Consider the following 22762-nt stretch of genomic DNA (forward strand, 5'->3'; position numbering starts at 1 on the left):
AAGAGCCAGGGAAGTCCCAAAATTGGTGAATTTTTATGTAGCCATTTTAATACTGAAGATGGAAGAAAAAAGGAATATTTTCAGCAAACTATGCTTTATTACTTCAAGAAAAGGCAAAAACACAACTGAAACACAAAAATAGATTTGTGCAGTGTATGGAGATGGTGCTGTGACTGACTGAACATATCAAAAGGTATTTTCGAAGTTTCATGCTAGAGATTTCTTGATGGACAATGCTCTACTGTCTGGTAGACCAGATGAAGTTGACAGTGATCAAATCGAGATGTTAACTGAGAAGGATCAATGTTATACCACTTGAGAGAGAGTCAATATTCTCAAAATACCCAAATCAAGCCCTGAAAATCATCTGCACCAGCTTGGTTATGTTAATCGCTTTGATGTTTGGGTTCCACTTAAGGGGGAGGGGAGGCCCTTCTTTACCATATTTCCATATGCAATTCTCTACTGAAACATAATGAAAACGTTCCATTTTTAAAACAAATTGTGACGGGGGATGAAAAGTGGATACTGTACAATAATGTGGAACAGAAGAGATCATGGGGCAAGCAAAATGAACCACCACTAACCACACCAAAGGCCGATCTTCATCCAAAAAGGGTGAAGTTGTGTATGTGGTGGGATTGGAAGGAGTCCTCTATCATGAGCTTCTTTCAGAAAAGCAACTGAATAATTCCAACAAGTACTGCTCCCAATTGGCTTTCCAGGTGGCTCAGTGGTAATCACCTGCCAACGCAGGAGATGCAGGAGAATCAACTTCGATCCCTGGGTCATGAAGATCCCTTGGAGGAGGAAATGGCCACCCACTCCAGTATTCCTGCCTGAAAAATTCCATGGACAGAGGAGCCTCATGGGCTACAGTCCACAGGGTCAGAAAGAGCCTGACACCACTTAACGACTAAGCACACACACACCCACTGCTCCTAATCAAACCAATTGAAAGCAGCATTCCACAAAAAGCGTCTGGAATTAGTCAACAGCAAACCATAATCTTCCGTCAGGATAACCCAAGACCACATGTTTCTTTGATGACCAGGCAAAAACTGTTACAGCTTGGGTGGGAAGTTCTGATTCATCCACCATTATTCGTCAGACATTACACCTTTGGATTTCCATTTATTTCCGTCTTCACAAAATTCTCTTAAGGGAAAAAATTTCAATTCCCTGGAAGACAATAAAAGGCACCTAGAACAGTTCTTTATTCAAAAAGATAAAAAGATTTGGGGAAACAGAACTATGAAGCTGCCTGAAAAATAGCAAAAGGCAGTAGAACAAAATGGTGAATACATTGTTCAAAAAAGTCCTTGATGAAAATGGAAAAATGTGTCTTTATTTTCACTCTTAAAGCTGAAGGAACTTTTTGGCCAAATCAATATATTCGCGTGAATACACTGGAAAGTTTGGGACGAATACACAGCAAACTGTTACGGGAGACGGAATGGGGTGACAGGGGGTCAAGAAATGTTCACTTGATAAACATCTAAAATATGTATTTTAAATTGAATACATATTGTCTGTTTTTTTTAAACAGTAGACAATTAGAAGTAAACAGATAAATCATATGTGGCATTTTCTTTATATACAGATATTTAAGTTTGGGAAGTGTTTAGTTCCATGAACGAGAAAGTACATCTAGTCTTTAAAAAATAATACTGGCACAGTTACTAAGACTCACTTATTAAACAATTTGTGCCAGGTGTAGTTCTAAGGGCTTCACATGTATTCATTTATTTAATCCTCTCCACAACCTTATGGAATGAATGCTTATCATTAAGACACCAATTTACAGACAGGGAACTTAGACTTCAAGGACAATGTGACAGGGTACCCAAGTTATATGGCTCCAAAGACCACACTCAAAGCTCTCCTGTCCTCCCCAGAGTGCACTCTATTAGAATTCTGGCTGAAAAAAAAATCCACAAAGACATCTTTTAGTTAGTCTGGGACATCAGATCCCATAAAACTACAATTCAGTTCAGTTCAGTCTGAACTACAATTTATCTACTTTTAAATATAATTTTCTGATTGATTCAAATAAACTCATTCTTCTTGGAAGCCATGATTGTCTTCAATCATCGAGAAGACAAGTAGATAACATGAAGCTGATAATAGGAGCCAAACAAAATCTAAGTTTGGATCCTGCCTGCAAATTCCTAGCTGATAATCCTGGGCAAATTCTTAACCCTCTACACCAAAGCTTACTTATCTGTAAATGTTTGCAGAGTGTGCTGCTGCTGTTAAAGTTCTTTTAACTGTAAAATACACATAAAATTTACCATTTCAACCATTTTTAAGCACACAATTCAGCCGCATTAAACACATTCAAAACATTGACCTTCCATGTCCAGAGCTTTTTTCACCTTCCAAATAGCAGCTCTGTCCCAATTAAACACTAACTTCCCATTCCCTTCTCCCCTCAGCCTCTGATAACCCCTTGTTCTACCTTCTGTCTCTGTGAATTTGCCTGTTCTAGCTACCTCCTATAAATGGAATCATAGAATTGTTTCCTTGTGTGTCTGGCTTATTCTCCTTAGCACACCATTTGCAAGTTTCACCTGTTACTGTATGTGTCAGTATGTCATTCCTTCAATAGCTGAACACTCCATTGTATGTCATCGTATATATACAACATGTTTCCTTTATCCAAACCTCTGCTGATGAGCGCAAGGTGGTTTTCACAAGAATTAAAAACAAAGCATCTGATGTGAATGTTACCACAATAAAAAACAAACCAAGCAAACGAATGAAGCATCTGGCAAACAGTAGGCTCTTTAATATTAATGTCTGTTTTTCACTTCATTTTGTCATATTTTTGCACCACAGAGCGATGCAATGGCAAGACAAAAACAGTGCAACCATCTTACAAATTTATCAGCTATGCCTTTTGAGATATTATTGGATTTACAACTACATTTATCACCTTAAAAGAATGATGAAGAGCATCCCAATAAATAATCTGTAATTACACTACTTTCTTCAGTTTTAGCTTCAAAACCTAGCTCAAGGTATTCCAATCAAGAACTTATTAATGGTAACTAAACCCCTTTTGATTAAAAGATGTATTTGTCCCCTAAATTTCGGTACAACTCAATCAATTTCAACACAAATTAAGCACATACTATATGCCAGGTATATCCAGAAGATCCATCAAGCTTCTCTCTGGCTGCCTGAAACACCAAATACGAAAACCAACGGTTACATCTAAAGTACATCCGATTTTCAGTATCTTAGGGTGTTAATAATTAGGAGAAACCATGGAACTTGTACACCTTGATAATTATTTTTCGTTGTAACCACTGCCACTCAGGAAGAAAAATACCTTCCAAAGCTCTTCACAACATGAATATATCCTGTTTGTTTTGCAAGTTGCTTTGTCAAAATATTTCCCTACATTTTCAGGATTTCCTTTATTCATTCAACTATTAATCCCTGCTCTCTAGCAACTCAGGTGCACAAAGAAAACTAAGACAGAGCCTCTGCCTCAAGGAACTTCAGAGTAAAAGGAGGGATGCACCAGCAAGTGATTTCAATTGGATACAGGCTATAGTAAAGGTACCAACGAAGCCCTTGAAGAGACATGGAAGGCCTCCAGCAGGTGAAGCTTTCTCTGACCTTAATAAGCTGTTCCTCTTCTGCTCTCCCCAAACTGCACATTTCACCTGCCCACGTAGAATTCATCATTCACCGAAAATGTTTTCTTCATTTGCATGGACAAAGACTGCAAGGCAGATCCATAAATCATTTCCAACTGACTCCAGAATTCATTAGCTCATCATAGGATTTTTCCTTGCTGTTAGTTTTTAAAAAGCAGATCAACTTTCTTAATCACTTCTTTAGGCCAAGTCAGAAATTAATTCAGACTCCTGGAGCATGCCAGCTCAAAGGATGGAGGATATACTGGAAAATCTCCATGTGACCTGGGGAAATCTGCCTACACATTTTTAGTGGTCAATACAAAGATAACGACTTTTACGTATGCATGTAAGGCAAAGCTGGTATAAACGAATTTGAGCTTTTTTCTTTGCCTAAATGCACTAAATCAACAAGTGTGGTTTTTTATCACTGCTACTTAAACTAAATACACTCTCAATTCAAATCCAAAAAATTTAAAACCAATTCCCCCCAAAACCTTTTCAAACAAAATCTTGTGGCAAGTAATTATCAAATATAATGTACACGAGATGGGGAAAACTGGAATTTTGTGTCCTAAAAGATTCAAATTTCTGCCAAAATCTGCATAACTAGCTCACCTCATAACAATGGGCAAGATTATCAGTAGGACTTTTTGTAATTACCAACAACTAATATAAATGTAGACAATACTTAGGAACAGCACCTGGAATGTCAGTTCAGTGATGTCAAACACTGCAAAATGAGCAATAAAGACTTACACTACATTTCTTTGTCTCCATTTTTTTGAAACCGTAAAATAGAAGGTTGCACATTAGATCAACAGATAAAACAATGCAAATAAGAGTGCCTAAGTGTTTCTAAATTTCATTCCTTTGAATATTCACTTTCCACAAAAATTAGTATTTAAAATGCCATTTTCCTAAGTGTTTCCGAGACTTTAAACATTACATTCTCTAACACACCTCCAAAAAGAGAATAATAGGATTCTTTATATCTAAGACTAGAACCCCATCTATTCCTAACTTTAGGGAATAGGAAAAGGAAATTAAAATGTATCTTGAATACTTTCATTTTCTTGCAAATAAAATGATCAATAGTTAGGATTACACACTTGATCTACATTTTATCTCCAAACATAAAATATTTGCTAATGGTCATGAAAAGTAATAGAAAATAAACTCCACAACCAACCCCCCTAGCTCCCTAGTGATCTAAGAGTTAGGATCCCACCGGCTCGCTCTCAAACCCCGCTGGAAGTATAGACTACATTCACCTGTTGTTAGCATTAGTGTTTTTTAAAAGCTTTTTTAAACTGTTGTTTTAAATGTTGTTTTTGTGTGACATTGAAACGCCACAAAATTAATCTGATAACGACCTTTAAAACCCAGCAAGCAAACCCTGCAGCATTTAAAAGTTTTAAATACCAAAGACATCTTTATTTCCAAATGAATTAAAATTTTACAGATCCTGTGCGACAAAGAAGTTTAGCTTAACTACGGACAGCACACGTTCGATTTCTTAGGCAACGAACATTTCTGCAGCCAGTCTTTTCTGACTCAACAAAGCTATTGTTCACGGAAAACAAGTCCAATTAATGAGAAATTGCTAACCATACCATCCAAACACACATATAGCATAAGCGTTTTCTTTGGACCAACTCTACCATCTCTTCCCCGTTCATCCCCTAGGGATTTGGGGAACACTCTCTCCTCTAAATGACAGCTGATTTCGTTAGCACCTGTCGCCAGTCTCAGTTGTATCACACGAGTTGGCCAAAACAGCATCTACAGTTTTGGTTTTTTGGTTTTTGTTTTTGTTTTTTTTTTTTTGGTAAGATGATGATTCTTCAGAAAGTGGAGATTCACCAGGAGTGAGTTCACCAAGTTTTCCAAAATACCGCGCTTCTCGATCCCTCCCGTTCTTCACAAAGTGACCCTGAGGCACCGACTTTTGGGGGAGCGGAGATGGGGGTGGGGGACCCACGAGGACGCGTGAACTCGACGGAAAGCCCTCCGTAACGAACAAAACCACGGAGGTGGGCGCGGGGGTAGAGAACAGCGCGACCCGTCCCTCAAACTTAACGGAGAGCCCCGCCGAGAAGACGGAGGCGGCCGGGGACCGCCTGGTCCGAGCGGGGCTCGGGGCCGCGGGGCCCCGGGCCGGCTTTCCGCGGAAATGTCAGCAGGCGCGGCCGCCCGAGTCCGGTCTCCGCGCGCCGTCCCGGCCCCCGCGGCCCCGGGCCGAGCCTGCGCGCTCGCGGGGAGGGGGCGTGGGGCCGAGCCCGCCCGCCCGCTCCCCACGCCCCCTCTCCCGCCCGCTGTCAGGCCCCGGTGTCACTGCCCCTGACTCGCGCCGAGCTCCCTCGAGACACAGTCCGTCCTTTGTCTGTGAGTGCGCACTCGGCGCCGAGGTCCCATCAACTTGTGTGCGTCCCGTCCCACCCGGGCGCTCCCGCCGCCGCGCCGCTCCACACAAAGGAGACCGGGGCTCAGGCGACCGGCCCTCCCCGGGCACCCGAGCGCCCCCAGCCCGGCCCCGGTGACTCGGGAGGGGCGGGCGCGCGAGGGAACCCCCCCCCACACACACACACACACCCTCCGCTCGGCGCCCGCCCGGGCTCCCGCCTCAGGTTTCTCTGGCTCCCACACAGCCCGCCCGCGGGGGTCGCGCGGTTCGGCCCGGACCCACAGCCCCTTCCGAGGGGGGTGAGGGGAGGTCTCTTCTCACCCCCACGAGCCCCAGAGGCTCCCCGGGAAAGCCTGCTCAGGGGGGGATTACCCGGACCGGCTGAGCGGCAGCGGGGATGTCCCGCCGCCGCCGCCCCACGCCGAGCTCTGGAGCCCCGCCGGCCGGCCGGCCCGCCGGCCCGACAGCGGCGCGTTACCTGCGCCCCGCTCCCCAGCCCGCGCCGCTCCCGCGCGCCGCTCCCGCGCGCCGCCGCCGCCGCCGCCGCCGCCGCCGCCGGGGCTCCACCGCCTTCTGCGTCCCAGTGGGTGTCGGACGCTCCCGGACCGAGCGCCAAACCAGGCAGCCCAATCGCCATCGCTTTTATTTGGCCCCCCCTGTCCAACCAAGCGCCGCCCCGATTGGCGGGACGCGAGGCGGGCTCCTGTCCAATCACAGGGCCCGCCGGGCTCGGAGGCGCCGAGCCAGCCCCACGCAGAGGCGCCCGCGGGACTCGGCCGGGCCGGGCCGGCGGCGCGTGCGCGCGGGCGGGTAGGCGCTGAGGGACGCTGCCGCCTGAGTGGAAACGCCGCGCCGGCTCTTTGTTCTTTTCGCCGAACGCCCGGCGCCTCTCAGGAAGGCGGCGGGGTCGGCGTTCGGGGAAGAAGGGCCTCCGGAGCCCGAATCCCCAAATCGCGGGCGGGAAGGCGGGCTGGGCGGGGTGGCGGGAACCGGCCGGAGGGCGGGACGGCGCGCTCGCGGCGCTTGGCGGGAACCGCCGTTTCGGTGTTCCCGGGCCGGAGGGGCGGGGCGGGGCCAAAAGCCAAGTTTGAACCAGTTCAAAACTCGGGGGTGGTAACGGTTTCAACCGCCGCGCTTTTTTTCCCCGCGCGCGCAGCGGAGGCCTTGGCGGCCGGCCGGCGGGCGGGAGGCGCCGGACACGAGGGTCCACGGCGCCCGGTCTGCCGGCCAGACGTCCTCTACGGCCCCACCTCCAGCCCGGCTGGTCTCGGGCGAGGAGCCGCGAGCCTCCCGAGCTCCGGCGTGGCTGATGCGCCGTCCCCCGAGCAGAGCGGAGCGCCCTGCCGGCAACTTTTGTCTGCTGCCGCCCCTCGGCCGCTTGGCCCGACTCAGGTCCCACTGGACTTTGGCTAGTCGATCCCACAGTGCCCATCGCCTTAGAAATCCTGAAGAGAAGTCACGATTATTTCAAATTTGTCATTCAGAGCGCCTTGTTCAGACCCTTTCCAGTGTTTGTAGTGCCAAGCACGTGTCAGCGTTAAAAATCATTTAAGGATGAGTGCTGTTCATGTCCCTCGTGCTAACTTCTCTACAAAGTATTAAGATTCCAGCATTTTTCAAGTATTAAAAAAGATAATGGGGTGAGCCTGTCTCGACCCAGAGGAGTTAGTACTATTCCACTTAGGATACAGTCGCCCCTTTTGATTTATCTGGCAGTGAAGTTAAGATTATTCCGATTTTTCTTTTAATAGGATGCAAGATTCCATATTGAGAGTTCACGTGCGGGGCGGGGAAGATGGTCACCTATGAGCTCGAGTTAAAAGCCTAACGGAATCATGCTTTCAGTATTTTACTTAACTTTTAAATGACTAAGATTTTTAATAACTAGTTGCTCGCTTTGTGTTCCTAGAGACTTGAACAGTCATTTAACCCATTAATTACCGCCTTTCCTAAATCACCATTCCGTTCCTCACATTAAAGTATGAAAGTGAAAGTCGCACAGTAGTGTCCGACTCTGAGATCCCATGGACTGTAACTTGCCGCCCTCCTCTGTCCATGGAATTCTCCAGGCAAGAATACTGGAGTGAGGAAATCAAAAGATAGGAAACAATCATGTGCCCAAATAAAAGCATGAATAAATGATAACAGGGCAAAAGCAAGTTATGCATCTGAGTGTGTGTGTGCCTAGTTGCTCAGTCGTATCGGATTCTGCCCACCCTATGGACTATAACCGGCCAGGCTGTCCATGGGATTTCCCCGGCAAGAATACTGGAGTGGGTTGCCATTTCTTTCTCCAGTGCATCTTCCCGACCCAGAGATTGAACCTGAGTCTCCTGCCTCTCCTCCGTTGGCAGGTGGATTCTTAACCACTGAGCCACCTGGGAAGCCCTATGCATCTGAGATGTAACTATAAGCTAATGTAACAATTCCATCTGTCTTATACTGGACAGACATTCATAGCCCATGGTACAAGGCTTCCATCTAGACCACTTCCATCTAGACCACTAATTTACAATTGCTTAACCATTTAAATCTCAAAAGTTAACTTCATCCCTAAATCACTTATCAAATTATTGATTTTACCTCATATTAAAATAATGTGGGCATTTTTTAAAGAAAGATAAAGGAAATTACATTAGCAGAGACTATAAGCAAATCCTTTTCCAGTGGTCATGTATGGATGTGAGAGTTGGACTGTGAAGAAGGCTGAGTGCCGAAGAATTGATGCCTTTGAACTGTGGTGTTGGAGAAGACTCTTGAGAGTCCCTTGGACTGCAAGGAGATCCAACCAGTCCATTCTGAAGGAGATCAGCCCTGGGATTTCTTTGGAAGGAATGATGCTAAAGCTGAAACTCCAGTAACTTTGGCCACCTCATGCGAAGAGTTGACTCATTGGAAAAGACTCTGATGCTGGGAGGGATTGGGGGCAGGAGGAGAAGGGGACGACAGAGGATGAAATGGCTGGATGGCATCATCGACTCAATGGACGTGAGTCTGGGTGAACTCCAGGAGTTGGTGATGGACAGGGAGGCCTGGCGTGCTGTGATTCATGGGGTCGCAAAGAGTCGGACACGACTGAGCGACTGAACTGAACTGAAATGAACTGAAGCAATATACAAACACACACAGCATAGCATGAACTGTCATGTGAGTTGCTAAGGCATTTAGAATCAAGAAATGATGTTGGATCAAGATGTCCCCCCCCCAAAAAAATACCTCAGGAAAGGATATTTTAGCCAGACTGTAAAGAAAGCATAAGATTTAGATTGATGGGAGTGAGGGCACTTGAGAATGAACATGTAATCCTCAGGATTAGGTGGAGTATAAGTAGAGCTGAGAACTCCAGTTGGCAAAGAGTGAGAGAGCAAATTGAGAGAACCAATATTGTAGAATTTATATTTACAATACATATTTATGTTAAATATAATACGAAGGCTAACCTGGAGCAGAAAGTGGGGGTGCCAGTGGATTACAATAGTCTTAATTCAGGGATAACATTATCCAGTTAAGCAAGATGTTTTAGGTCACAGTGTGGCAAAAAAAGAGGATACATTGAAAACATTGCCAAAAGACCTCATTATATATGGAGGACATATGTTATCGTGCAACTCAACTTTTTGTATTCACAAATACAGGAAAGTTGGAAGAAGTATTTCATTTTTGATACTAAGAAAAATTATCTAAAGATTTTCAAGCTGGGAAAGAAGAAAGCATGTGTGAACCCCCAATTATTGGGTGTGAACCCCAAATTACTAAAGGGACCTAGGTGAAGCAGAAAGCCAGGCTGAACACAAAGGTAGACGTGAACAGTGAGAGTCACCAAGCGTTTTTACTTCTGTGAAGATGCTCAGATGACAGGCATGCTCCTAATGACAGGTCATTATGTCCTCTGTTAAAGAGAGATTCACTATTACAGGGTAAAACCAAAAAGTGGAGAATTAAACTCTGAAGTCAGGACAGAGCTCAACCTTATTCACTGCTGTTCTCCCAGGGCCCACCACTGTGCACAGTATATCATCAGGGTTTCCAGGGGAGGACAGGAGAAGATCAAGTGCAAAATTAAGGTTTATTGGCATCACAGAACTTCCCTTTCAAGCCCACGAATGGTATCTACTTCTCACACCTTCATTTGTTCACCTTGCATCCAACAAGTATTATGGAGGGCTTACTATGTGAAAGCAGTGTTCTGGGGTCTAGAAATAAAAGTGAGCAAAACAAAAGTCCCTGCCTTAGTGGAGAGAAACAAACCATAAATTATACAGGATATGAGGTGGCGGCAAGTACAATGGAGAAAAACAGCCTGAAAGGAGAGAAGGAGTGGGTGTTCAGTTCAGTTCAGTCATTCAGTCCTGTCCGACTCTGCAATCCCATGAACCACACCATGCCAGGCCTCCCTGTCCATCACCAACTGCCAGAGCTCACCCAAACCCATGTCCATCGAGTCGGTGATGCCATCCAACCATCTCATCCTCTGTCGTCCCCTTCTCCTCCTGCCCTCAATCTTTCCCAGGAGTGAGTGTAAATGCTGCCATTTTAAAACCGCTTAGTCAGGGAAGGTCTTACTGAGAAGATGACATTTGAAGAAAAACTTGGGGACTTCCCTGGTTCAGTGCTTAGGACTCTGCAGTTCCACTGCAGGGGACACGGGTTCAATCCCTGGTCGAGGAACTGAGATCCTGAGTGTCCCATGGCATGGCCAAAATAAATAAATAAATAAATAATTAAAATGGTCAGAATCAACATTTATAAAAGAAGAAGACTGAAAAAAGGAAAACTTGGAGGTGAAGCAGCACTTCCTGATAAAGATGTTCAAAGCAGAAGGGACAGCAGGTACCTGGGCCTGAGGTGGGCGCCTGCCCAGTGTTCTGGGGGGTGTGGGGGGAGACAAGTAGGAGGTGGGGGAACACAGGCAGCTCTTCTCAGGCCTGTGGACCACTGTGAGGACTTTACTTCAGTGAGAAGATGTGGAGCAGAAATGTGATCTGATCATTCAAACAAGATCCTTCTGTCTGCTGTGCTGAAAGTAGTCCGAAGTGGAGCAGGGCCAGATCAGAGAGAACAGTCAGGGATCTGTTGTAATAACCCAGGCAAGAAAAGACCATGACTGGGGAAGAAAGTGGTGACGGGGAGCTGGTGAGAAGTGGCAGATCCCAGGTATGTCTGGAAAGAACAGCCAGTAGGACCAAGTAGAGGTTTGAAGATCAGAGTTTAGTTTGGGACAGAGTGAGTCTGAGATGCCTGTTTTCGATCAAATTGAGATATCGAATAGGTGGTGAGTTACAGATGGGAGGAAACACTTGTCCTCTACCAATTTAGGACTGGGTTACCAGTCCCAGCAAATTAATTGACAGCAGATTAACGGGATAAATTTTTACTATGCCTACAGGAGGACTTCTACAGAGAGAATAGTTCCCCAAACAGCACAAGGTAAAGGTTTATATACCAGCTTAACAAAGGGCAGGGGCACAGGGGAGGGTTAAGTCCTTCAAGGATGGAGGTTTTGATGAGGCTTGTTTAAATGGTCTTTTTTTTCTCTTTTGGAATGTCCCAGTGCCTGAGGTAAGTCACCTCCCTGATGGGAGACTTGCTGGGGAAAGGGTAGGGCGGCGAGTGGGGGACCAGTGGCTGACTCGCATGAAGCCCTTGCTTTAGTCAGATGAGGGAAGCCCAGTAAGTTCTTTCAGCACCTGTTAGATTCAGATGTTCTCGCTCTGGAGTCATCTTTATAGCATTTTGGCAGGGGGCGGGGCGGGGCGGGTTGCTGCCCTAGGTCTTTCCTGCTGCACACGGACTTTCCAGTTGTGGCTCCCAGGCTTAGTTGCCCCGTGGCATGTGGGAATCTTAGTTCCCTGATCATCAATCAGCCCTGTGTCCCCTGCATTGGAAGCATATTTTTAACCACTGGACCACCAGGGAAATCCCTATACCATTTCTGTTATTAAAAAAAATTTTTTTCATTACATGAGTCTGGAGTTAGGGGCAAGGCTGTGCCTAGGAATGGAAGTTCAGGAGTCATCAGCAAAAAAAATGGTGTTTAAAACCAAGGGAATAAGGGCAGACAGAAAAGTTGAACATTGTTTTTCTACTGTGACGTTTGTGGTGATGAGGAGAAACCAGTGAAGACAGAGGGAACAAGCCCTAAGTGGGAAAGTGTGGCAGCCTGGATGCCTAGGTGTCTTAGAGAGGAGAGTAATCGTTGCACAATAAGTAAGATGTCCAAGACTTAACCCTCAGATTTAACAACATGGAGGTCAGTGGTGACGCTGAAAGCACACTTTCAGTAGACTGGTTGGAGTGGATTTCGTAGCAAATGAAAATTGGAGATAGCAATTGTCTCCAACTCTCTCAGGGACTTTACTAAAAAAAGGAGAGAAAATAGAGCTAGAACAGTAAGTGGGATTGAAAGATTTTCAGATCTTTAAGAGAAATACCACATTGGTATCCTGATGAAAGATCTAGTGAAGATGAGAAAACTGATGATTCAGGAAAGAAAGTGTATTGCTGGAGCAAAATCCTGGGGTGTTAGATGGAGTCCAGACCAGGTGACAGGAGATGAGTCCTGGAGCCTGAGAGGAGGACTTGGCCTCTGCTGGGTCATGGCCAGAACAGACGGCAAACTACATGGTCGCCAATGCAGGTATGGGTGTGGGCTCAGTGAATCTGGTGGGTGTTTCCCTATGATTGCAACAGACACCCGTTGTTAATGACCTGACTGAGAAGAGGCAGTATGTATATGAGTATGCAGTTTGTTAGGGGGGAAAAGACAATGTTTAGGCCATTATATTCCAGCTTTGCATTTTTATCAACTCTCCCTTCTTGGTCTTAATGTCTCAGCCCTAACAGAAGTAGAAAACTGATTATTTTGGTTTTAGACATAGAGAATACAGAGCATAAATGAAAAATCTAAGTTTTTGGAGGACAAATGAAGAGCCACAGGATATAAAATCTGGGTGAGAGATTTAAGCTTGTCAACAGAGGGGCAGCAACTGGAGGCCTCAGAAAGATGACCTCTAATAAAGAACAAGAGTGGCCTTGTACTGCAGGCTGGAAGACACCCAGGCCTGAGGCCGGGGAAAGTGTGGCACGGAGGGCAAGCTTAATTAAAAATTATAGCATAATTTGGTCATGATTTAAATTAGGCTGACCTTTGCAGAGCAAGGTTGAAACAGTCACCTCAAGAAAGCCAGAGGGGGAGGTGGCAGGCAGCCTCTCAAATGCTCCCAGTCATTACCGCCTCTTGCTGCTCACACCCTTGTGCAATCTCCCCTTGAGTGTGGCTGGACCCACTGGCTGATTCACTTCTAATTAATAGAATATGGCCACACGAGGAATGGGATGTCACTTCTGTAATTAGGACCACCCCCCACCTCTTTCTCTCGTCTCTTGCTCTGCCTGAAACAAGCTGTCACATCAATTCTCTCTCTCACACCTCTACCACCCGAAATTTCAGCCATGTTATATTGATACTCCTCACTATCTCAAACACAAATTCAGCTAAATTGATTAGGCTCTTACCATTTTACATTGACAATTATAAGCAAAATTTGATCAAGTCAAATGGATAGATTAAAATAGATTTAAACATTTAGGCCATCTAGAAATTATCTAGAAATTATTTCAAATCCTAAAAGATGATGCTGTTAAAGTGCTACACTCAATATGCCAGCAAATTTGGGAAACTCAGCAGTGGCTGCAGGACTGGAAAAGGTCAGTTTTCATTCCAATCCCAAAGAAAGACAATGCCAAAGAATGTTCAGACTACTGCACAATTGCACTTAGCTCACACACTAGCAAAGTAATGCTCAAAATTCTCCAAGCAAGGCTTCAAGAGTACATGAACCAAGAACTTCCAGATGTACAAGTTGGATTTAGAAAAGGCAGAGGAACCAAAAATCAATTTGCTAACATCTTTTGGATCATAGAAAAAGCAAGAGAATTCCAGAAAAACGTCTACTTCTGCTTTATTGACTATGCCAAAGCCTTTGACTGTGTGGATCACAATGAACTGTGGAAAATTAAAGACATGGGAATACCAGACCACCTGACGTGTCTCCTAAGAAATCTGTATGCAGATCAAGAAGCAACAGTTAGAACCGGATAGGGAACAATGGACTGGTTCCAAAGTGGGAAAGGAGTATGTCAAGGCTGTATATTGTCACCCTGCTTATTTAACTTATATGCAGAGTACATCATGAGAAACACCGGGCTGGAGGAAGCACAAGCTGGAATCAAGATTGCCGGGAGAAATATCAATAACCTCAGATATGCAGATGATACCACCCTTATAGCAGAAAGCAAAGAGGAACTAAAGAGCCTCTTGATGAAAGTGAAAGAGGAGAGTGAAAAAGCTGGCTTAAAACTCAACATTCAAAAAACTAAGATCATGGCATCTGGTCCCATCACTTCATGGCAAATAGATGGGGAAACAATGGAACCAGTGAGAGACTTTATTTTCTTGGGCTCCAAAATCACTGCAGAGAGTGACTGCAGCCATGAAATTAAAAGATACTTGCTCCTTGAAAGAAAAGCTATGACCAACCTAGACAGCATATTAAAAAGGAGAGACATTACTTTGCCAACAAAGGTCTGTCTAGTCAAAGCTATGGTTTTTCCCGTAGTCATGTATGGATATGAGAGTTGGACCATAAAGAAAACTGAGCGCTAAAGAATTGATGCTTTTGAACTGTGGTGTTAGAGAAGACTCTTGAGAGTCCCTTGGACTGCAAGGAGATCCAACCAGTCAATCTTAAAGGAAATCAGTCGTGAATATTCATTGGAAGAACTGATGTTGAAGCTGAAGCTCCAATACTTTGGCCACCTGATGCGAAGAACTGATTCATTGGAAAACACCCTGATGCTGGGAAAGGTTGAAGGCAGGAGGAGAAGGAGATGACAGAGGATGAAATGGCTGGATGGCATCACTGACTCAATGGACACAAGTTTGAGCAAGCTCCAGGAGTTGGTAATGGAGAGGGAAACCTGGCACGCTGTAATCCATGGGATCGCAGAGTCAGACACAACTAAGCGACTAAACTGAACTGAACTGAGAAATTATCTGGGAGTTTTAAAGGAATCCAAGTATGAAGCTGAGGAACACTTGGCCAAAATATGATTACAAATGACCCCTGGGCAAAATATCATTTTACAAATGTGAAATTTGTCCTACAAAGGAGGACTGAGGATTTGGGGAAGTTGAGAACTGATAACTCTTACTTACCATTGACTTTGGACTATAACAAGAGAAATGATCAATAAAGACTAAAATATATTATATGAAAGAGAACATGGGATAAGAGTTTAAAAGGAAAAAACAAAACTGATCACATGATTGTATACATAGATACTCCAAAATAATCTTCAGATATTAGGATTAATGAGTGAAGTTAGCAAGGTCACTGGATACAAGGTTAGTTTACAAAAATCAATTTCTATATACCAACAATAAAGAAACAGGAAATTAAACCCTTAAAGTAAAACCATTTACCTTTTGAAAAACAAATACCTAATAGTAAATCTGATGAAAATGCTGCTGCTGCTGCTGCTGCTGCTAAGTCGCTTCAGTCGTGTCCGACTCTGTGCGACCCCATGGACGGCAGCCTACCAGGCTCCCCAGTTCCTGGGATTCTCCAGGCAAGAACACTGGAGTGGGTTGCCATTTCCTTCTCCAATGCAGGAAAGTGAAAAGTGAAAGTGAAGTCGTTCACGACCCCATGGACTGCAGCCCACCAGGCTCCTCCGTCCATGGGATTTTCCAGGCAAGAGAATTGGAGTGGGGTGCCGTCGCCTTCTCTGATGAAAATGCACCAAACCTATATACTGAATATTATAAAGTGATATTGAGGAGAACTTTTAAAAGACCTAAGTAAATAGAATGTCATTTTTGTGACTTAGAAACTGCCTAGATTCAACACAATGCCAATCAGAATCCCAGGAAGGTTTATGGGGGTGTGAGTGTGTTTGTGTCTCTGTGTGTAACTTGCCAAGCTGATTCTAAAATATATGTGAAATGCAAAAGGCTGAGAAGAGCCAAGACAATCTTGAAGAAGAATGAAGCCTGGAGACTTCACTGCCAGATATCAAAACCTAGCTTTTCAAAGCTATGGTAATTAAGCCAGTGATATTAACAGAAAGATGGACAAATGGACCTGTGAGGAACAACATAAACAGTTCAGAAATAGACCCATACCTAAAGGTTACCTGATTTATAATAGAGGTGACCAGGCACTGCAGTAGAGAAGGGCAAGTCTTTTCAACAATTGGTTGTGGATATCCTCAGGGGGAGAAATCTTGGCCTCTACCTCTTACCAGATGGGTTACTGATTTAAATGTGGAAGAAAACTCAGAGAAACATTGTTATGATCTTGAAGTAGGCATAAAGTGCTTAAACAAGATGCAGAAAGTACTCATCATAATGAAAAAAAAAGATAAAGTTAACTATATTATAATTAAGAACTTCTGTTCTTCAAAAGACAACATTAAGATATTCAAAAGGCAGGGCAAATAATAGATCCACTATACTCGTATCTGACGAAAGCCTTGTCAATAGATTATATAAAGAACTCCTACAAGACAATTTGAAAAAGAAGACAAAATGTTAGAACGTGATCAAATACAACCCACCTTACACTGGCACTCAGAAAGAGTAAATGTACAAATGTATAAAAAGGTACTCGGTTTCACTACTTACCAGAGAAATGGAAATAAAACCATAATGTAATACCACTATAGACGTACCAGAATAGCTCAAACAAAAAGAAATACAGAAGATACCAAGTGTTAGCAAGGATGTGAAACCACCAAAATCCTTATACACTGAATCAGGACTGTAGGACTATAAACTGGTACAACCACTTTGGAAAATTAAAGGTTAGCAGCTGCAAAGTTTGAACAAATCTTGAATACTCAATAAATAGCATTCTACTCCAAGGTCTTCATCTGGCAGGTATGTACGTGTGTATGTATATTGACCAAAACACGTGCACAAGAATATTCAAGGGCTTCCCTGGTGGCTCAGTGGTAAAGAATCCGCCTGCCCTTGAAGGAGACACAGGTTCAACCCTGATCTGGGAAGATCCCACATGCCGCAGAACAACTAAGCCTGTGTGCCACAACTATTGAGCCTGTGCTCTAGAGCCCAGGAGCCGTGATTGCTGAGCCCACATTCCATGACTACTGAAGCCCGAGCACCCTAGAGCCCATGCTCCACAACAAGAGAGGCCACCACAAGCAGAAGTCTGCGCATCATAATCAGAGAGTGGCCCTACTTGCCGCAACTAGAGAAAGCCTGCACACAGCAATGAGGAGCGAGCCAGCTGAAAATAAATCAGCAAATAAAATTATGTAAAAAATGAATGTTAAAAAGAGTGCCATGACTAATAGGCACAAATTGGAAATATCTAAATGTCCATGAACAGTGGAATGAATAAATTGTGGTCAGTTTACAGAATGGACTACCCTACAACAATGCAAACAAACAATCTCCAACTACATACAAGTGACTAAGCCATTAAAAAAGAATTTGTACCATATGATCTTGTTTATTTGAAATTCCTTAATGAGTAAAACTTACCCATGATGTTAGAAGTCGGGACAGCTGGTCATCCCTGGTGAGCTAGTGACTGGGGAGAATGGGAGGGTCATTTCTAGGTGCTCAGGATGTTCTACTCCTTGATTTGGGCACTGGGTAAACAAGTGCATTCCCTTGGTGAAAATTATTTAAGCCATTTCTATTTATATGTTATCTTTCAATAATAAGTTTTCCTTAAGATCAAGGAGAAGAGAAAGAGCCAGCAAAGAAGACTGAGGAGAGTAAACAATGATGGAGGAAAATCAGTGTCATGTCCCAAAAGCCAGGTGAAAACAGTTGACGAAGAAGAAAGAGGTGTATCCATAATATATGAAGAACTCTAACAACTCAACAATTTAAAAAAAAAATCCCAAATGGTATAAACAACAGAAAGACAAATGAAGTGTTAGTCGATCAGTCATGCCCAAATCTTTGCAACCCCATGGACTTCAGCCCACCAGGCTCCTCTGTCTATGGGATTTTCTCCTCCTATGGGATTTTCCAGGCAAGGATACTGGAGTAGGTTGCCATTTCCTTCTCCAGGGGCTCTTCCTAACCCAGGGATTGAACCCAGGTCTCTTCCACTTCAGGCAGATTTTTTACCAACTGAGCTACAAGGGAAGCCCTACCAATAGAGGATTTGAATAGACATTTCTCCAAAGAAGACATGTGAGTGGCTAATAAGCACATGAAAAGATGGTTAATATCATCAATCATTAAGGAAATGCAAATCAAAACCACAATGAGACACCACTTCTCACCCACTAGTATGACAACGATGGAAAAAAAAGACAATGACAAGTGTTAGCAAGGAGGTAGGAAATCGGAACCCTCAGACATCGCTGGCGCCGTGTAAAATGGTGCAGCCATTTGGAAAACAGTCTGTCAGCTCTGCAAAATGTAAATCAGGAAGTGTTACCCTATGAGCCAGCAATTACACTCCTAGAAGCATATTTTTCATTTCAGCCAAGAGGAATGAAAACATATAGCCACACAAAACCTTGTATATGAACATTCATAGCAACATTGTTCATAATAGTCCCAAAGTAGAAACAACCCAAATGTCCATCAACTGAAGAAAGGATAAAGCAAATGTGGTATATCCATATAGTGGAATATTACTCAGCAGTAACAGGGAATGAAATACTAATACATGCTACAACATGGGTGAACCTCAAAAACATTATGGTAAGGGGAAGAAACCAGACACAACAGGCCACAATTGTATGGGACCATTTATATAAAATGTCTAGGATGTGCAAATATACAAAGACAGAAGGTAGAGTAGTCATTGCCTGGGACTGGAGGGGGAGGAGAGGATGGGGGAAAGAGGAGTGACTGCTAAATTATACAAGGTTTTCTGAGGGACAATGGAAATGTTCTAAAATTAGATTATGGTGGTGGTGTAAACAGAACACTGTAAATATACTAAAAACCACTGAATTGTACAGTTTCAAAGGGTGAACTTTATGGTATGTACATCACTTCTCAAAGTTTGCTTTTTTTTTTTAAAGAAGGAAGTGGTGATTACTCAGGAGAACTTTCTTAGGCACCCCTCCCACCAACAGATCCTACTTCTAGAAAAAGGGTATTTGCTCAGGTGGAAAGTTCCAGATGACTTATTTAGGGATAAAATAAATCCTCTATGCATTAATAAAGAAGACCTCTGAGCCATTGGTCAAAGACCTGTGGAAAGTTCTCCTGAGGAATCAGTTGCTTGAAAATAAGGGCTTTAAGTCCCGAAAGGCAGTAAAACATTACATCAGACTTAAACACTTTGAGGTTCCACAAAAGAAAATACTAGAAGCATTTTCAATCACTGTACCTAGAAGGATTGAGACGGAGACGGGGGTTGGAAAGGGAAAAGAAGAAGTTCTGCTGAAAAAAGGACAGCATCAGAGACCTCTCTGGTGGTCCAGGGACAAAGACTCTACACTCCCAATGCAAGGAACCAGGTTCAATTCCTGGTCGGGGAAATAGATCCCACATGCTGCAACTAAAGATCCCACATGCTACAGCTAAGACCCAGTGCAGTCAAATAAATACATAATAAAAAAAAAATTTAAAGACAGCATCAGAACAGTTTAGGCTAAAAGCTCAAACACTGAGAAGTGAATCAAGTGTTCAGATTCTCTGAAATCATATACAATCTGGATAGAGTGAATCCAGGTTTTTTCATTGAATCCCAAGATGTTTCAATTAAAAAGTACTGCCTGCATTCTCTATAACATATAATGAAAACAATTAAGAATGACTTCATTTGGTAAGTAACAAGCTAAAGAACTCATTATGTAAAAATACAGCATAATTAGACAAACATAAAAGAGTTTAAAATGTTTGCATAAATGTTTAAAAGTCTGAGTCACACATGACCATTTATTTATTCATTCAAAATACATTTACTTAATGTTTGCTTTTGTCCATGCCCTGAAGGAATATAGCCAGTGGAGGGAGGGGAGGGATACACAGAAGGATTCCTCAAGAAAGCAAAAGGATCATTAAAAAAAACGAAGAAGCAAGTACACAAGAGGAAAGCAAGGGAGGAAGAGAAGAAGGATGAAAGTATAAAGGGGTGAGGAGCAGAGTCAGCAATGCCAAGAGAAGATCAGGTTGGCAATGAGGCAACCCAGACCTCCTGCTCCCAACAGCATAGTGACCCGGGTCCTTTCAGCAGCCCATTCCCACGACTGGTGGGGATGGGGTGTGTGTGTGCTAAGTCGCTTCAGTCGTGTCCGACTCTTTGCAACCCCATGGGCCATAGCCCGCCAGGCTCCTCTGTCCATGGGATTCTCCAGGTAAGAAGACTGGAGTGGAGAGCCATGCCCTCCTCCAGGGGATCTGGTTGGGTGGCAGGAAGTTAATACTCTTGGCCTCTAAAGGCATCATTATCTAGGATCTCAGAGGCAGTGTGTGTGACCAGGACCCTGCAGTCAGGACCAGGCTTGGTGATTTCCTGAGTCAGGGGTGGATGAGCGCCAACCCTTTGGCTAGTCCGTCTTCCCAATAACAAGATCCTACACCTGATTTCTTCCACTGTTCCAAGTCCACGGTGGTGCCCTCCTTAACCTCTTGTACCTTCTTAGTAGGTTTGAGCTGTAAGGTTCCCCACACCCCTCGTCCCCTCCAGCCCCCACAGACAGCTGGGCAGTGCTGTCCTAAACGCACGTGCTAACATACATCCAAGGAAGGCAATGCCTCTATTGTTCTGAAGCTCTGGTTTTCTACAAGATTTCGGCAACCTTCTGACATGTTGCTTTGCAATTCTCCGTGTTCTAATGACTGTTGACTGAAGACTTACTCCTACCATTCAAAGAAGAGTATGTTCTAAATCAGTATCTTTAATATAAGAAATGTTTCCAACTGCAGAAATTCATCCCTAACTTGAGGAGAAAATATTTTCCCACTGATGAAATTTATCAAACTGGTGTATAATCTTCTGGGAAGAAAAATAGTAGCAGAGATAAAGCTTCAGCTGGGAACCATATGTTTCAAAACTCAACCGTTTTAAACTAAGGGCAATAAATCCGTGACAGAATGGGCTCATTCTGCAGCGCCGTCACACTCACACCACCGGTGAAGTGTTTGCAAAAAGTTTTGCTGAACGGGGAATACTGCACTAGAAAATTGACCTCATAATTTACTTTCTGAACACTTTCATACAAATACTATCCTAGGATAACCTTAAGAGAATGAACAATTGCTTAGTAGTTTATTATCTTATAAAAGAAAATAATGTGTTACAGTCAGTGTACACTGGCAGAAACTTCTCCGTAAAGACATTCACTATACCTATAATTTTATTGTTTTTCATATCATATTGTTTTACAAGCCAATGTCCTTTTAAATTAGGCTGGGTTCTAGCAGAAAATACTTTGGCACCTGATGCAAAGAGCTGGTTCATTGGAAAAGACCCTGATGCTGGGAATGATTGAGGGCAGGAGGAGAAGGCATCGTGGTTGGATGACATCATCAACTTAATGGACACGAGTTCGAGCAAATTCTGGGAGATAGCAAAAGGACAGGAAGCCTGGTGTGCTGCCGTTCGTGGGGTCACAGAGTCGGACATGACTCAGCGACTGAACAACAGCAACTAGCAGAAAATGGTAAGATACGTTTTTTCTAAGGTATTGTCATTTCTACTCTCAGAGCATAATGATTATATGTGTTTTTAATAGCATTTTCAAGAACCCACTCTAATGTCTGTTCCAGATAACTGTTTTTGTATACTGAATACCAAAACCAGCATCACTGGTTAGTATAAACAAACCAATTCTATTCTATCCAATGGCTAACTGGACAGGGACTTAACGACATCTACCTCTCTCTCGCTCACTATTATTTTCTATAACATTTCTGTTTGAATGTTAGCATCGTTGTTTTCAAATTACTGCCCTTTTTGCAGATCCAAAAGAAATGAAAATTGCCCACAGCCTGTCTTCCAAAAAGAACCACTTTTACCATTTTGCTGCATTTGCTCTCAGTCTTGAAAAGCAACATTTCTATTTAATTTAAAAACATTTTTTCTCTTAAAAGGTATACATGCTCATTCAAGAAATCTCTGAAATGTTCTTGATAAACTTGTGTTTTTCAAGACATGATGTTAGTGAAAAACAAAGATCTGAGGAAATAGGACTCGTGTGTCGGGAGTACTAAGTGACAAAATCTTTCAGTAAGGCAGTGTGGTAGTATTTGTCTTTAAATACATGTGTACTCTCTGACCTAGAGACCTGTTTCTAGGGATATTTCTTACAAAAATTCATGTTTGTGCACCTAAAGATAAGAATCATCACTGAAACATTGTTTATAATAGAAAAATTTAGGGGATGGCTTAATATCCATCATAAGTGATTTAGTTAAATGAATTATGTTGGGGTATACTATAAATATGTATTTATTTTCATATACTATAAATAATATGTAGCTGCTAAGATGAATAACATTAAATGAATAGAATTAAATTTATTTTTAAATTTTTTGAAGTAGAAATATGAGTAAAACCCATATACTGATATTTAAAAGTCTCCCAGATTCTACGAAGACAAAAATAAAAAACAATAAAAAAAGAGGCAACCCTGGAAATCAGACTATCCTTCTCTCCAGCATTTGTTATTGTTGTTGTCTGGGGTTTTTTTTGAGATT

The 22762-nt window shown here is 43.3% G+C and overlaps 1 protein-coding gene across 1 annotated transcript in view; it reads right to left on the reverse strand.

Annotated features, from left to right (window-relative positions):
- Window positions 1-6662, reverse strand: part of EZH2 (enhancer of zeste 2 polycomb repressive complex 2 subunit) — a 56575-nt gene extending 49913 nt beyond the window's left edge. Inside the window, exon 1 of the mRNA XM_025291747.3 lies at window positions 6536-6662. The gene's annotated coding sequence lies outside the window, so the exon portion shown is untranslated. The remainder of the gene's footprint in view (window positions 1-6535) is intronic.
- Between the last annotated feature and the right edge of the window lie 16100 nt (window positions 6663-22762).

Source organism: Bubalus bubalis, chromosome 8 (assembly GCF_019923935.1).
Source record: "Bubalus bubalis isolate 160015118507 breed Murrah chromosome 8, NDDB_SH_1, whole genome shotgun sequence".
Classification (NCBI taxonomy): Eukaryota; Metazoa; Chordata; class Mammalia; order Artiodactyla; family Bovidae; genus Bubalus; species Bubalus bubalis.